At 24.5% G+C, this 14901-nt stretch overlaps 1 long non-coding RNA gene across 1 annotated transcript; it reads right to left on the bottom strand.

Moving 5' to 3' along the window:
* Nucleotides 1-2292: 2292 nt before the first annotated feature.
* Nucleotides 2293-6024, bottom strand: LOC149058202 (uncharacterized). The gene is made up of 2 exons (XR_016190288.1): nt 5884-6024; nt 2293-2528 (listed from the first exon to the last, which is right to left on the bottom strand). It is a non-coding gene; the product is annotated as an uncharacterized LOC149058202 (long non-coding RNA).
* Nucleotides 6025-14901: the final 8877 nt, after the last annotated feature.

Raw genomic sequence — 14901 nt, 5'->3', positions numbered from 1 at the left:
ATATAATATAACATTTTTAAAACTTAAGAATTTAAATTGAAAATAGAACAAAGTTTAAATACAAAATAATTAGAAAATTTTTAGAATTTGTATAACTATTAAATAAAAAAAATAAATAAGTTTGCAACATTACTTATGACGTAATTTTATTAGTGGTAGTTTGAGTAAATTAGTATAATTATAATACTATACGTAATATTTCTATGTATATTTAAATTTTATTTTGTTATTTATCTCCCAATAGTACCCGATTTCTACTTATATTAATCTCATAGAACAGAAATATAAAATTATATTAATAAAAAATGTGGTATGAATCCTGTTTTGCTTTTTCGATAATCTTAATTTATCACTTGCCTTAAAAAATGAAATATTAATGTGTCGTAGTCGTCATAATAATCAATGCATCTTAATTTATTTGTTAAAATGCTTTATAAATATTAGTACTTTTTCGATAAAATACATTTTTTATAGTTATATCATATTTTATAAAAATGTTTGGATTATTTGTTAAATAAACTGTATTTTATAATATGTGTATTGTACACATTTTACATTGTATTTTTTTTGCATTTAAATCTGGGTCCCTTGCAAATTAACATCATGATACATAACTTCAATACTTCTATAATAACGATCCTTTTTGTAGTTTATATAGGTACCTTAAGATATAATTAGTGATTACAAGTACAACAAGATATTATATTTCACATTTTAAAATCTCATCAATATTGACATTGATGACAATATGATCAAGAATTAATTAAGCGCTATAACTATCAAATAAATAATCAGATAATTTATAGCAAACATCAGATATTCTTGTAAATTATTGCATATCTGCATTTAGTTTGTATATAAGTAAGTACCTACTGCTAAAAAAGTCAATCACAATTTTATTCTAATTAAAATCACAACATGGAAATAACAGAAACCACCACTTGGATTTCTATAACCTGATTACAGTTGTTTATTTCAATATTCATGATCATAATTAGTTTTCAGTTTTTGCATGTTCACGTACAATCATTTCATACTTATATTTTAAAAATAAAATTCAACGTACGATTATCGCAAATGTCATTACGTATACTCACATTATGAAAAAAGTCTTAGAATATCAGTTTATTTTTGTTAATGTTTCTAATTATAATTTTAACTTTTAATATTATAAAAACAAAAGTGTTATTTAAGAGTTGAAAAAAGATAACAATAAATCCAAAAAAAATCCCATAAATGATGGGTGACTACAGGCATCGCCTTATCTATATATAGGTGAATATTGATTATTAATATAATCTTTTAAAAATATATTGTAGACATCAGTCGCTTTATCGTAAACAATGTTAAAAAAAGCCAAAAGTAACAAGCTTATAGAATAAAATCAATAATATACATTACAGTCATTACACTGCAGTTTATAAGTTTCTCTAATAGATACCAAGACAATCTGTTCATTCTGTTTCATCCATATTTTTAGATTTCTAAATCTACTCATTATGAACATAATGAACCTCTTTGGTATTGTTTGCTGATTTGCGCCGATCATTCTATCATCTCTAAATTTATGATTTGTTGTACAAAATTTTTGTTATTAATGTATAATATAAATTGTACTTCTATTATTCATCGTGTGGTTTTTGGAACCATGAAAGTTTGTAATTGGTATGTATTTTATAGTTTGTAATCTATATTTGTTTCTCAAATATTAAATATAGATACTATATTATGCATGTGTAGACCAAAAATTATATTTTCCCGTGGAAAGTATACATATTGTTAATATTAACTGTCCCGAGATATAGTCATTCAAGGTGTTAAACAATTACAAATGGCTGTATAAAAACCAATAATTTAATAGTGTTCGGCTATACAATGTGATGTATTCATGCTACTTACGATGTTTATAAGTGTAAATGTATCAAGTGGTATTTAGCGATCTGAGGAAAATTAATCACTATTGAATCGATTATAATTACTATAAAAATGGTTATGTGTTTAAAAATTGTTGTTATTAGTTAAGTGTTTTAAATTATTAATCAGATCTGTTAAATGCATTAATGGCCACATCCATGATTTTCATCATTGGATCCAATGATTTTACACTCGTATCGTAGTTAAAACAAATTTCTATAATCATAATTATAATATATTATATTTATATACCAGCATAATAATTAATAATCTAACTTTACTCGGGATAAATGTTACTATGATTATAATGACAATACATTTATCATTCAGTATTTAAACTAAGAAAAATAAAATATATTAACATAGAATAAACCAATATAAATTTACAATTTTTGTTTACACAAATAATATAATTTCTCAAACAGAGTAAAATAAATGATCCATAACTTAAATGTAACAAACTTAATTTATAAATAAGATTTTTAAACATTTCATATAACTTACATTGTACACATTTCTCTAAGAATTTATGAAGTAATCACTATAGGCTGTCGCTTTGTCTAATGTGTTATTCTTCTCAACTTGTATCTTTTTAATTTGTAGCCAACTACTTCCTGGTTTTTAAAATTATCAAAACAATTTACATAAAAAAGTATAATAAACATGTTCATAGAAATAATGTCTTGTATAATTAACAATAAAAATAAAAGTTTTAAATTGAAATTATATAATATAGATTTTAAATAGTTGCATAAATTTCTCCTTTTGTGTTTTTAACTATTTTAATTTAAAAACAAATGATTTTATTTTTTTTATCGATAATCAGATTAAAATTATTGAAATATTGACAATTCAATTTTTATGCAGGCCAATTTCACTTGTGATCAATTAGCTGTGATTCGTATCAGATATAGTAAACATTAAAAAGTACATAGTATTATTATCAAGTGATTAAACAGAAATTTAATTTTTTTTTTTTTAATGTCATCATTAAAAATTATTTAGTTGAAAACATTTTTGACATAATAAATATAATGAATATAATCTATATCGTTGAGTATAATGAATCATTTTTTTTTTTTTTTTTTATCGATTACGATTCATGTAATTATACTTGTGTGACCGCTAAACAATAGTAAAGCAGAGTAAAATATTAAAGTGAATTAAGTACTAAATAAAGCCTTGTGTTCCGATATTCAGCGTATATAGTACCTATATAATATATTATATATCGTGCATACGCTTCTGTACAAACATATATTTGTTAATACCAATCAAAAATGTCAAACTATGGCTTAAGCACGCATAAAGACGTTTGGCATAATAATATTAACATGACACTAGTATATGTATATATTAACATACACGTATTTTATTTTTTTTGTTGAACGTATAAACATCGGCTACTGGGTGGCAGTCTGGGCCATTAGTTGTAGATAATATTTTATTTTTTTTTAAATATATACTTAACATTTAATAAAGGCTTATATATATATATATATATTAAGTTATATAATTTTATTTCTATTAAGAAGTTTGATTGGAGATTTGGTTGTAGAGCTTCTCACACGTATTTTTGTGAATCTTTAAAAGTGAAAAATAGATTTTAATTTATAGTTTTTATTCTCATGGAAAATAATATTATTGTGTTAAATATATTCGATAATATAATTCAATAATAACATAGTCAAAGTTTGTAATAAAGTTACTTAGTTACTCATTATAGGTATTTAAAAACTTTTAATTTTATGATGTATGTAGTATTGTAGTTAATCAATTATGGATAAAACGGGTTTTGCGTTATTTTTCAAAGCAATAGTTTCAGAAGTTGGATGATTGTATAGGTATTTGATATGATAAATTTAATATACCTTAAATGCAAGGTTAAAAATATTATGCGTAGGTACTTCGAAGTTTGGCAGATATTAATATTATTGATCACAATGAGTGAAGTGTTGTTTACCAACTTGATCTTTGAGGTATATATAAATCATGCCATGTATTTTCGTTATTGATTAAGTGAAAACTTCACATAAATGGATATTAATCTAAGAGTGTAATCACTTGGTAACATAAGATAATGTTTACGTAGGTACTTTCCTACCTATAGTTAGATATTTAATTTTGATTTTTATATTTTTATATTCAAAACTTGATTGATGCATTTTGTTACTTTTAAAAATAGATTGAATCTATGTTTTTTTGGATATTTGGTTAAAGTAATGAGTGTACCAGATTGTGTTCAATGTTGATTTAGATGAATTTGAATATTAATTTAGTTCACAATATAGTATATAGAATATACCAAATACAAGGAGAAGAACTAAACATAAGCCACGACATCGGAATAAGTCTAGGTCCAAACCCTGAAAATGAATCCAACACAGTAGAAGTTTTCAAAACAATAAAAATAATAAACCTACTGTAAGTCACAACTAAAATATTGTTAACCTATTTAAATTATATTATATCATAATATTTATTATTGTATAATTGTATTTTACTAAAAATGTAACGCTAGTGGCCCGTGTTGTCGAAGCGAAAATTTATTCATGTAAATTACAAGATCAATAATAAAAAAAAAAAAAACTTTGTTATAAAATAAATACATTTTTTTCTAGAAATTGTTTTGGGGTTTTTTTTTTGAATTAAAAGTAAAACTAAATAATATATATTTAAACACGAATAACGATGAGAACAGTGTGTTTTTGCAATCATCCTGATATTAAAATTTAATCTAATTTTATTTTTATTAATTGTTTGAGGCATCAACTGCATGGTTATTAGTCAGCGTTACATACTTAATTTACATTAATTTCTTACATACTTGCTTAATTTCTACTTATCACCTATATTTACAGATTAACATTTTAATCTAAGTTATAATATTCAAATCAGTTGACGCAGTTCTAATCTAATATTATATTATAACATTTCAGAAAACATACAATTGTTATCTATAGGCTGGAAAATTTTAATTTTTTACCAGCCTCACTAATTTAAACCCATAAACATCGTGGTATATTAATTAATGTTAATATATTAAGTTTTGTTTACAATTATTTAAATGTTAGATATAAAATATTATAAAAACAGTGTGAAAAACATTTTCATCAACAATCCGTATACCTAATTAATATTACTCTAGGCATTACAATTGAAACAATTTATGTGCTACCTATATATTATAAAAATATGAGCATTTGTAATTTTCATAAAAATATTTTAATACATATGGATAAGTGTATTTTTTCAGTGTTTGTTTTTATCTGACTTATTAAATAGTTTTTATTAAGAAGTAAAATGTTGTACGGATGATTATAATAAAATATTTGCCGTTACTTTAAGTAGGCATCTAGCCAATGATATAATGTGAACTTACATGTTTTTTTTGCTAGGAAAATCAGTATGAGAATATCACTCCACTACGTACGCTTGCAAAATGAATATGAATGCCAATTTGTATGATAAATCATACATATGGAGTATTATACCTAATATGTTTACTACTTTCAGTAGGTTGTTGGTCATAAAAGGAGTGATTATTCACACTAGTAAATAACAAATAATAAATATTTAACATTTTATTTGTAAACAAATGTATATAAAAAAATAATTTTATAAAAAACAATAATAAAACAATAAATTTAATGAGTGGTAGTTATTGCATATTGTGATGAATTAAAAATAAACTCGCACTGATAATAATATATTAACTGGGGTGTTATAGTTAGCTATTTTAATTGATAATAATCAAAGGGATTTTGAATATCGACCTTCTTTATCCTATCTTTTATTATTAATTAAAGCATATACTTATTACGATTGATTGGGATCGTAAGTATAGATTTATAAAAGTAAGTTAAGTTAATTTATGTTACACCTGAGTCTACGTGTCTTTAATTTGTTGTTTATGATACTTTTGTTGTTATAGTTTGTGAATACATATATATTAATATAATTTCTTACCTGGATAATGTTACTTGATTTGAATGATGATGGAATTTAGTATGGAAATAATATGAACACATTTTTTTTTTTCAATGAATAATTTAAAATAATAACTGCTATATAATTTTAGTGACGAAATATTAAGGGGTGTGTGATAGTTTTTGCTAGTATGAGTAGACTGATCTGAATATCGAGTTAGGGGTTCTACTTATAGTACTTTTGATACCTTGTTGTTTCATATCATATTGTTGTTGTTTATTTTACATAGGTACATAGCTACACACCTAACCTAATCTATGTACACACACACATATAGTTATTACTCATTAATAGATTTTGTACATTACAGATATTTATTGTAGTTTTTTTAGTAATGATATATTTAATAATGTTATGATGATATTGAATCATGAGTAGATTGTAGATATCATCAGAATAACCTAATTATAATATTTATCTAAATATTACCTCACCCAACTCGAACTTTATGCTGATAGATACATTGTCAACGATATGAAATTTAGTATGAAAGAAATCGCGTTAATGATAAATAAGTGTCAAACAGTGCATCATATAATTTCTAATATGGACAGTACTTAGATATTTTTAAATAGATGAACATGATATAAAATTTGATAAATTTGACAAATTATACTGACCAAATTTATATTATTATAAATTCATAACGTTAAATTAATGTTTTAATTATTTATCAAATGTTTAGAACTATAGTACTATAATAGTGAGAGGTTTATTTATATATATATATCCGAGTGTATTATAAAGTTCAGTTTGGAAATATCGATTATAATTAACAGTTGAATTACATTCCATACTATATTGTACGCTATTAATTGTTTTTAGCAATTATTTTGTTAATTTATGTTTAAAAAAAAGAGATACATATTAAATATATAAATGTATAATCATTTCGTTCAATCAACTTTGTTTTGCTAACTTGACACAAGTAGTAGCTGTTTAAGTAAGATTGGCAATCCTTTTTTCAAAATGTTCTAAACACTTTAATCATTATTTGGCTTGGCAAACCTATAGGGTAAGATTATTATTGAAACGATATGCAGTCAGTTTAGTACACACATTTCAAATACAATGCGGACTTGCTCTCTATTCACTTATATAAGGTTATAAAGAATAGAGTACCTATATTATTGTTATGACTAGAGCCATGGGAAATCTTTGTAATGGATATACGTGCCATATATACACCACACAAGTTTGAGCTCGCTACTATACTCGTAATATAACGGCGTTTGGCGTTTCAAATATGTTATGAAATCTATCGGAAAATATAATGATATATAATATACATAGTATAAAGCATACAGAACGTTGATAATAAAAATGACTTGAATTTAATTTTTAAATGTTAACAGTTGAGTAAAAACAATTTCTAATTAATCAAATTTATTTTTAGTATTTATGGATTTTTTTACCAAAACAAGCATATTATATATTTTTAAATTAAAAAAATACCTTTTGAAAAAAAAATATAAGTAGAGTTCAGGTGTCCTTTTTTAATTAGTGTTCGGATATTATACTTAAAATTGACATATTATAATATGGATTTTACGCGCACATGTCTTTGTTCTGGGGCCATCTTTCTGTACCACGTTCTTGTTGTGATTAAAATACCAATAGATTGAGTTATTAGTGGAAATGTTTAAATAGCCAATAGATTACTTAAGGAAACATTTAAAAATTAAACTGTTTACCAATTTTCTAGTGGACTTCCGTTCTCATTAATGCGTCACGATGTACGTTTCTCATAAGCAGGGTTGAGCAAGATACTAAAAAAAAAGTATCATGATACATGATACATGCATTTAGTGTATCAAGGTACAAGATACAATATACATTGTGAATGTAGACAAGTTACAAGATACACGATAAATGTATCAAAGATACAAGATACATCATAAATGTATCAAAGATACAAGATACATGATAAATGTATCAAAGATACTTAGATACATGATACTTTTATATTTCTAATCGAATTTTATTTACTATTAAACTTAAAACGTCTATACATAATTCACTATACTGTGAACACATAATAAATACTTATAAAGTCATAATTATATTAAATAATATAACAAGTAAATAGGTACACATTATAAATTTATAAGTTTATAACTAATACAGTAATACACCAGTATATAATATAAATACACCAAAATTAATAGACTGCATAAAAATTACATCTTAATTTGTATACATTTCAGTTAAGTGCTTTAGTGCTTAATTGTATAACTGTAGATACGTATACCGTATAATGGGCTACGGAAATACGGGCACCTTAATTTAATTTTATGTTTTTCAAATTATCTTACAGCTTTACAAGTTATAAAATTGTGTGGTACATTTTTTCGTTGTCGTTAATTTCAACTCGATTGCATCTGGACAATTGTTCATAAAAATACAATCCGTGACGAAATTATTTAATAACGAAAATCGAAATGTCTTGGCACTATTCAGTACATATTTTTACAACAAAAGTATCTTGTATCTTTTGGCAAAAAAAGATACAAGATACTGGTATAAAATGTATCATAATACATGATACTTGATACTTTAAAATTATGTATCATGATACTCGATACAATTGTATCATTGGTACATATCTTTGATACTGCCCAACCCTGCTCATAAGGCAGACAGAGTTGTCAAAAATCAACACACACAAGATCCGAATAATGCGTTTCAGTTTGAAGAGCATAACAATTCCTAGAACTTTTCATATATTTAATTTCGATTTCATGTACATATTTTTTTAAGATAATAATTTATCATTAAAATCAGCATAGTTGAACATATACTTATTAGTTGCTATTGAAGGTAAATATTATAATTATTTTATTGTATAAATTATGTTAAACTACTATGCATATGACATATTATGTAACTATTGGTATGGAATTTATACGATACTATTATCCTTAGTTATTATATGTTGATTGAGTTAATATAATAGAAACCTACATATTATTATAGGTATAGAAATAATGTAGATTATTATTTAATTATTCCATTTTACGTGATGATTGAAATAAATGTTAACCAGCTGGTATACGGGATAAAAATCACAAGTGCGACATCACAAAAATAAAAATAAAAACATATAATTGATCCACAACTATATAATATACTACTTTTTTAATGTAAGTAATTACTACAACATTTTTAGACTATATACCTAGTCCAGCATAATATATTTATTCAAATAACTTTGCACTGATTGAACCGCAGCTGATCCTATTTGATTGTGAATTATGTGGTGGGTCTCGTGTAAAATCAATATTTTGGAAAGCAAATTATTCATAAGATATTCGTATGGATTTGAATAGAAATCGGGAAATCAAGACAGCCGACATCTGTATAGACTATTTAGATGGAATATGCGGTATATTGAATTGATAAAATCGCACCGAAACGATGGTTATCAATTACGAGTACGTATACTCGTAATAGATACCTATCGTCGCCCTCGAATACATCACCTTTAGTATCAGAGGGTGAGTGTGAGTCTGGAGCTACTGCCAAATAATCAAAATTGTTATTTACTTGTTGTTGTTATCTCGACTCTTGAGATGTAAGTGACAACCAGACTATCAATAACTCGGAGATTATGGCGAATTTTTTTAATTTATTTTTCGCCTGATAAGTATCAAATATTAATACTTGTATGTTACATATAACTTAAACATCGTTTCAGTAAATTTAACGTTGAAGGTCACAATTATTACAATATTAAATACATGAATTAGTTACTTTACAAATATTTTTTTTAATCTATAATTAGCCATATGGTTAATACTTTATGAGAATAATATTAAAACATCTATTTTGTTGACGGAAATGCATATTTTCCTTGAAATTTGATTTACGACCTCCTCCATATTATACAATACCTATAATGAACAATTAATTTGTACATATTCATTATAATCCACAGTTCCCACACGTCAACTGACTATAAATTAATATTGAACCAAACAAAAATAAAAATAACATAATGAAATATAAACACAAAAGAACATTTTGTCATTATAAGGTAGGTAGGTAACCTTAATAATACCTATACACAAAAGTGAATAAGATTTTTTTATTTTTTTAGTTAAGTAATTTAATAAACATGAAACTATAACTTTTTAGAATTGTAAAAAAGAAAATGAAATATATTATGATATTCTTATAACATACATAAATAAATCGTTTGGTTGGATTTTTGTGGTTTATTTGGGTCCAAATTATTTTAACTCATTGTCAATTAAGCATTATAAAAATACGATATGACAATAAAATTAATATTAAAAGGTTAATTAGTGCATTGGTAAATTGCACTAAATATTTATGTGTTTTAATTTAAGGTCGAAAAAAATTTAAAATTTATCATTTTAAACAATGTGTTATTATATCGATCTTGATTTTGATAATTTTTTAAGTTTAAAAGTGTTGTTATAGATCATAATATATTTTTAAACTTTCACATCAAAAGCATTGTAAAAGTACTTGGTGAATTGGAACAATTATAGTAATACATTTAAAAAAAAATTACATTTATTATAATTATATACGTATACTCTAGTTTATGTTTAAATATTATTCCATTAATCCATCACAATTCATATGCAAGCAATCCCTCAAGAGAGCTATTTAAGCTATATTTAAAATAAAACAAATTTACAAATAATATAATATAATATATTTATAAATGAATACATTTTGCTTAGTTAAATGTTAATATATACATGATCTATGGTTTTAAAAACGTTATTAGTACCTTTTACCTATTGGTTATACATTAAAATATGAAATATTATACTTATCTGAATAAAATAAGATCAAACAGGAAACCATCTTAATAACTATATGCATCAGAAATTTTGTAAAAACCAGGTTTTTCAGCAGGCTATGATTATTTCTTTATTGATAATTTTTTTAAGTCCGTGACTCCAGAACCCCATGTTCTGAATTTTTGTAACTAAATTTCACAAAACTATGTAGCCATATGTAAAAAAAAATGTAATCATGATAATTTTTTTTTTGTTAATAACAAAGAAGTTCATAATTACAAACTTCAATTCCGTGTATTGCTCGACGTCCCCCCAGTATCCAGGATCCTTCAAAAATGATTGTTTGATTTGACATTTTCACAAGATTTTTTAACCCAATGTAAACCAAAATTCGAGATTCCTGACTAAACTCAATTACTTAAAAATTTCTCAGAGTTATCTGACTCAATAAGTTATTATTGCTATTAATACAATAATTGTATCATGTCATGTATGCATATTTAATACTTCACGTGGCAGAGAAATAAAATATTGAACAGTACAAGAACAAGAATAAAGGTATATTATAGTTATAATATAAATATTGATAACATTATTGATATATTAATGTTTACAATTTTTGAATTTTGTATTATAAAATACTTATATTATACTACCGGGTACCTAAACTATAGTGAGTTTTGTATATAATATGATAGCTTATAGAATCAACCGTTGATTGGAATCAAAAAGGATAGGTACATCAAACCAAATCTTATGTTACCAATGTTAAATTGACCTTTTATTAGAATCACTATGTATCGGATAATTGAATCACTTTTATAAACATTTGTATCGATTTTATGCTTTACAATCTGGTTATGTTGGGCGTCCAACAGCTGTTGTATGTATTAGGTACATATATACGTACGTATCAATAAAAGAAAGAAAAGATTTACTATTCTTATAAGTTAGAAAAAAAAACAAAGAGAAACTGTATTAATTTTGAAGATTCCCAGCTTAAACAAAACGTTCGTATTAATATTTTACAACGATTATATTCAAAATTAATTAACTATACAAGTCAGTATAAAAAAATCTAACTTTGTTCCTAACTGTCTTTGTATGGTAATAATTATAATTATGATTAATTTAATTAATTGTCAAAGTGCATTCACTGGTAGGTTTTTTCATTCTGTCACTCTTGCTATAAAAAATCTTATATCATTTACAATTATTGTTCTGAATTTTACACATTGTGGAAATAAACATTTTAAGTTGGAAAAAAATGTTTATTGCGATGTATTAAAATACGTTTAGAAACCGTAAAATAAGTACATACGTAGGTTCCCATACAACTCACTACTGACTTTGGTACCGTTACAGAGTATTACATTCTTATTGCTATAAAAACTATTTATGAAAATCTATAATATTATTCTATTTGTCTATGTTTTGTAGTATTTTAAATCTTCTTCTCTTTTACTGTCATGTATTGCAATTTAAAAGTTTTCGCTACCATTACGATCTGCCTTTTCTATTATGTACTATCGTTCTCCACTCTTGTACTCTTATTTTCTTAAAATCTTAGTTCACTGTATCAATCCATTTCTTTCTAGGCCATCCACGAGGTATCATTCCGTAGGTTTCTATCACAGTACCACTCTAAAACCGTCTTTTTTTTCATTTATGTGCATTGCGTTACCACACCATTGTATATTTATATACATTTACCATCTATAAAGCTACTGACTGGTGCCAAACCGAATTCTTCTTGTAGTTTCCGATTATACTTTATCCTTCATACACCTGTTATGTTGTCATATATAAAACCGCAAATTGTATTCCATATTTTATTTTCAAATTTTATTTTGAATAATAATAATCATCTTACTGAATTAATTTAAGTTATTTTTATACAATAGCATTGTAAAAAAAAAAAAATGGTTTATTGTGACAATTATATAAACACATTAAAAAAAAAAATCAAGTATAGATATTGTTTTGATGGAAAAGTGGTCAATATCACATTTTTCGGAAATTATTGTACTGGTGGAAAAAGGAAATGTACATTTTTGGTGGAAATGTGTTATGCCATTAGCCACTGATGCGTAAAAGATATGTATGATATTTTTACACAGGTAAACAGGTGATGTACAAACGATGACCTACGTTTTTATCCATATATGATTCTTTTATTAGCGAACCAAAATATGTCTGTTTGTATTGATTTTTTCATCATAATGTCACGAAATGATTACGAGTCACATTTATTTTCAGTTTTAAGTACTATTAAAAATTTATTTTAGATTCTGAGCGGAGCGATGGATGTATTGATTTTACCATGATGTGTGTTTTTATTTTTTACTTTTTTTTGTGTCTGTTATCACGTTTTAGGGCAGTAAAAATGCTTCGATTTTTGACTTCAATACCACGTTCGATCAGAAAGTGAATCTATTTGCTACTTTGGGAGGTCAAAAGTAAAAAATTCTTAATACTTTTCTAAATAATCGAGAAAAACAAACTAAAAATTAAGGGAAAAACGGGAAATTTTACGCACACTCATTTTTCAACAAAATCGATTTTGGGTTTTGATGTAACTTTAAAACGAATGACCATAGATACATGAAATTTTCATGAATGTTTATATATGTATATTCTATCCACCGTGCAATTTTCATTTTCAAAAATTTTTGACTTAAGTTGAACTATTCATAGGCATTTGAAATTTTTGATCATTATTAGTTTTTTTAAAATTAATATTGATAAACATTTTTTTTAGGCAGAAAACCTTGAAAATTTAATACAAGGCTCTTAACATATTGTTACAATAGCAGTTGAAAAATAAAAGAAATTCATAGTCACAATTCTTTTTTATAACTTTATAAGCATTCAAAGTTTGAATTTTGACAACATACGTAAAAATCACGAAAATTCACAAATTATTTTAAGCTAGAAATTCATAAAAAATGTTCCTTTTATATCTAAGAATTGAAAATTTAATACATGGATCCTATCATATTTTTACAATAGCAATTGAAAAATAAAAGAAATGCGTATTTTTTTTTACAAGCATTCAAAGTTTGAATTTTGACTAAATACGTAAAAATTACGGCAATGTTCCAATTATTTTATACTAGAAATTCATAAAAAAATGTTATTTGAAATCTAAGATTTGAAAATTTTTCATAATCTATAATATATCCTAGACCGATAAGCCGTCTTCGCTCAGAATCGTTTTTCGTATACAATGATATAATATCATTGGATTCAAATTTAATTCCATCCATTACAGTAACCCACTTGTAACCTACTGTACAGCAGAGCGACATCCACGACTTACCCGCCTTTTTTAATTTTATTTATATTCTATGTATCATATAAAATATTATTATAGTTATTACATGTTACATTTTTTAATAATATCATATTATTTATGTTAAATTATAAAATTCTACAATAGATTTTTACTTATTAATTATAATAAGTAAATACATTTTTTTCATTTTTTCAATATATTCAAACTATTAATCGAAAAATATCTGTCATATAACCATTTATTGTTATTGATTTTTTTATTATAAATACATATGAATTATTGTAATAAATTAATGATCTAACACGATGTATCAAAAACATGTGAATAGGGGAAAATCACTTATAGGAAAAAAAGATTAAACCTATTCAATTTAACGGAGATTAACTGAAATAATTATTTTTTATACATGAATTATTACCTTTCTGTCAAAAAACGTGTATAAATCAATAAAACCATAGCCTTATTCATTACCGATAATAAGTATTAAATAAATAATTATTAAATTAATGCTAATTTATTAATTGGTTTAAATATTCGAATATTAGGTATATAACACTAAATCGTAGGTATTCACAATCATCACATGCATTACAAATCATTATATTATTACATAATAATATTTTACAATTTGAGTATAATATATATAATATATCTATTACACCTATATATTATGGAATATATAAATATATATAAAATCTATGTTCTGCTGTAATACAATTATATTATATACGTATAAATATACTTTAATATGTATAATGTATTATTGATGATTGTTATTTTAAAGGAGGGAAATTTGTAAGTAATGAAGTAATGGGTGGGTCATGCGTTTATCTGTAGGTACTGTATAGATGGTCGCGATATTTTCGATCAAAGAGAGATAGAAATTTATTACAGTCTTAAATATTATTAGTATCTACAAAT

The sequence above is a fragment of the Diuraphis noxia genome, unplaced genomic scaffold (genome assembly GCF_037042655.1).
Source record: "Diuraphis noxia isolate RWA-SAM2 unplaced genomic scaffold, SU_Dnox_SAM2 contig0002, whole genome shotgun sequence".
Taxonomy (NCBI): domain Eukaryota; kingdom Metazoa; phylum Arthropoda; class Insecta; order Hemiptera; family Aphididae; genus Diuraphis; species Diuraphis noxia.
Note: the sequence above shows the minus strand (reverse complement) of the source record. Positions and strands in the feature narration are given on the sequence as shown.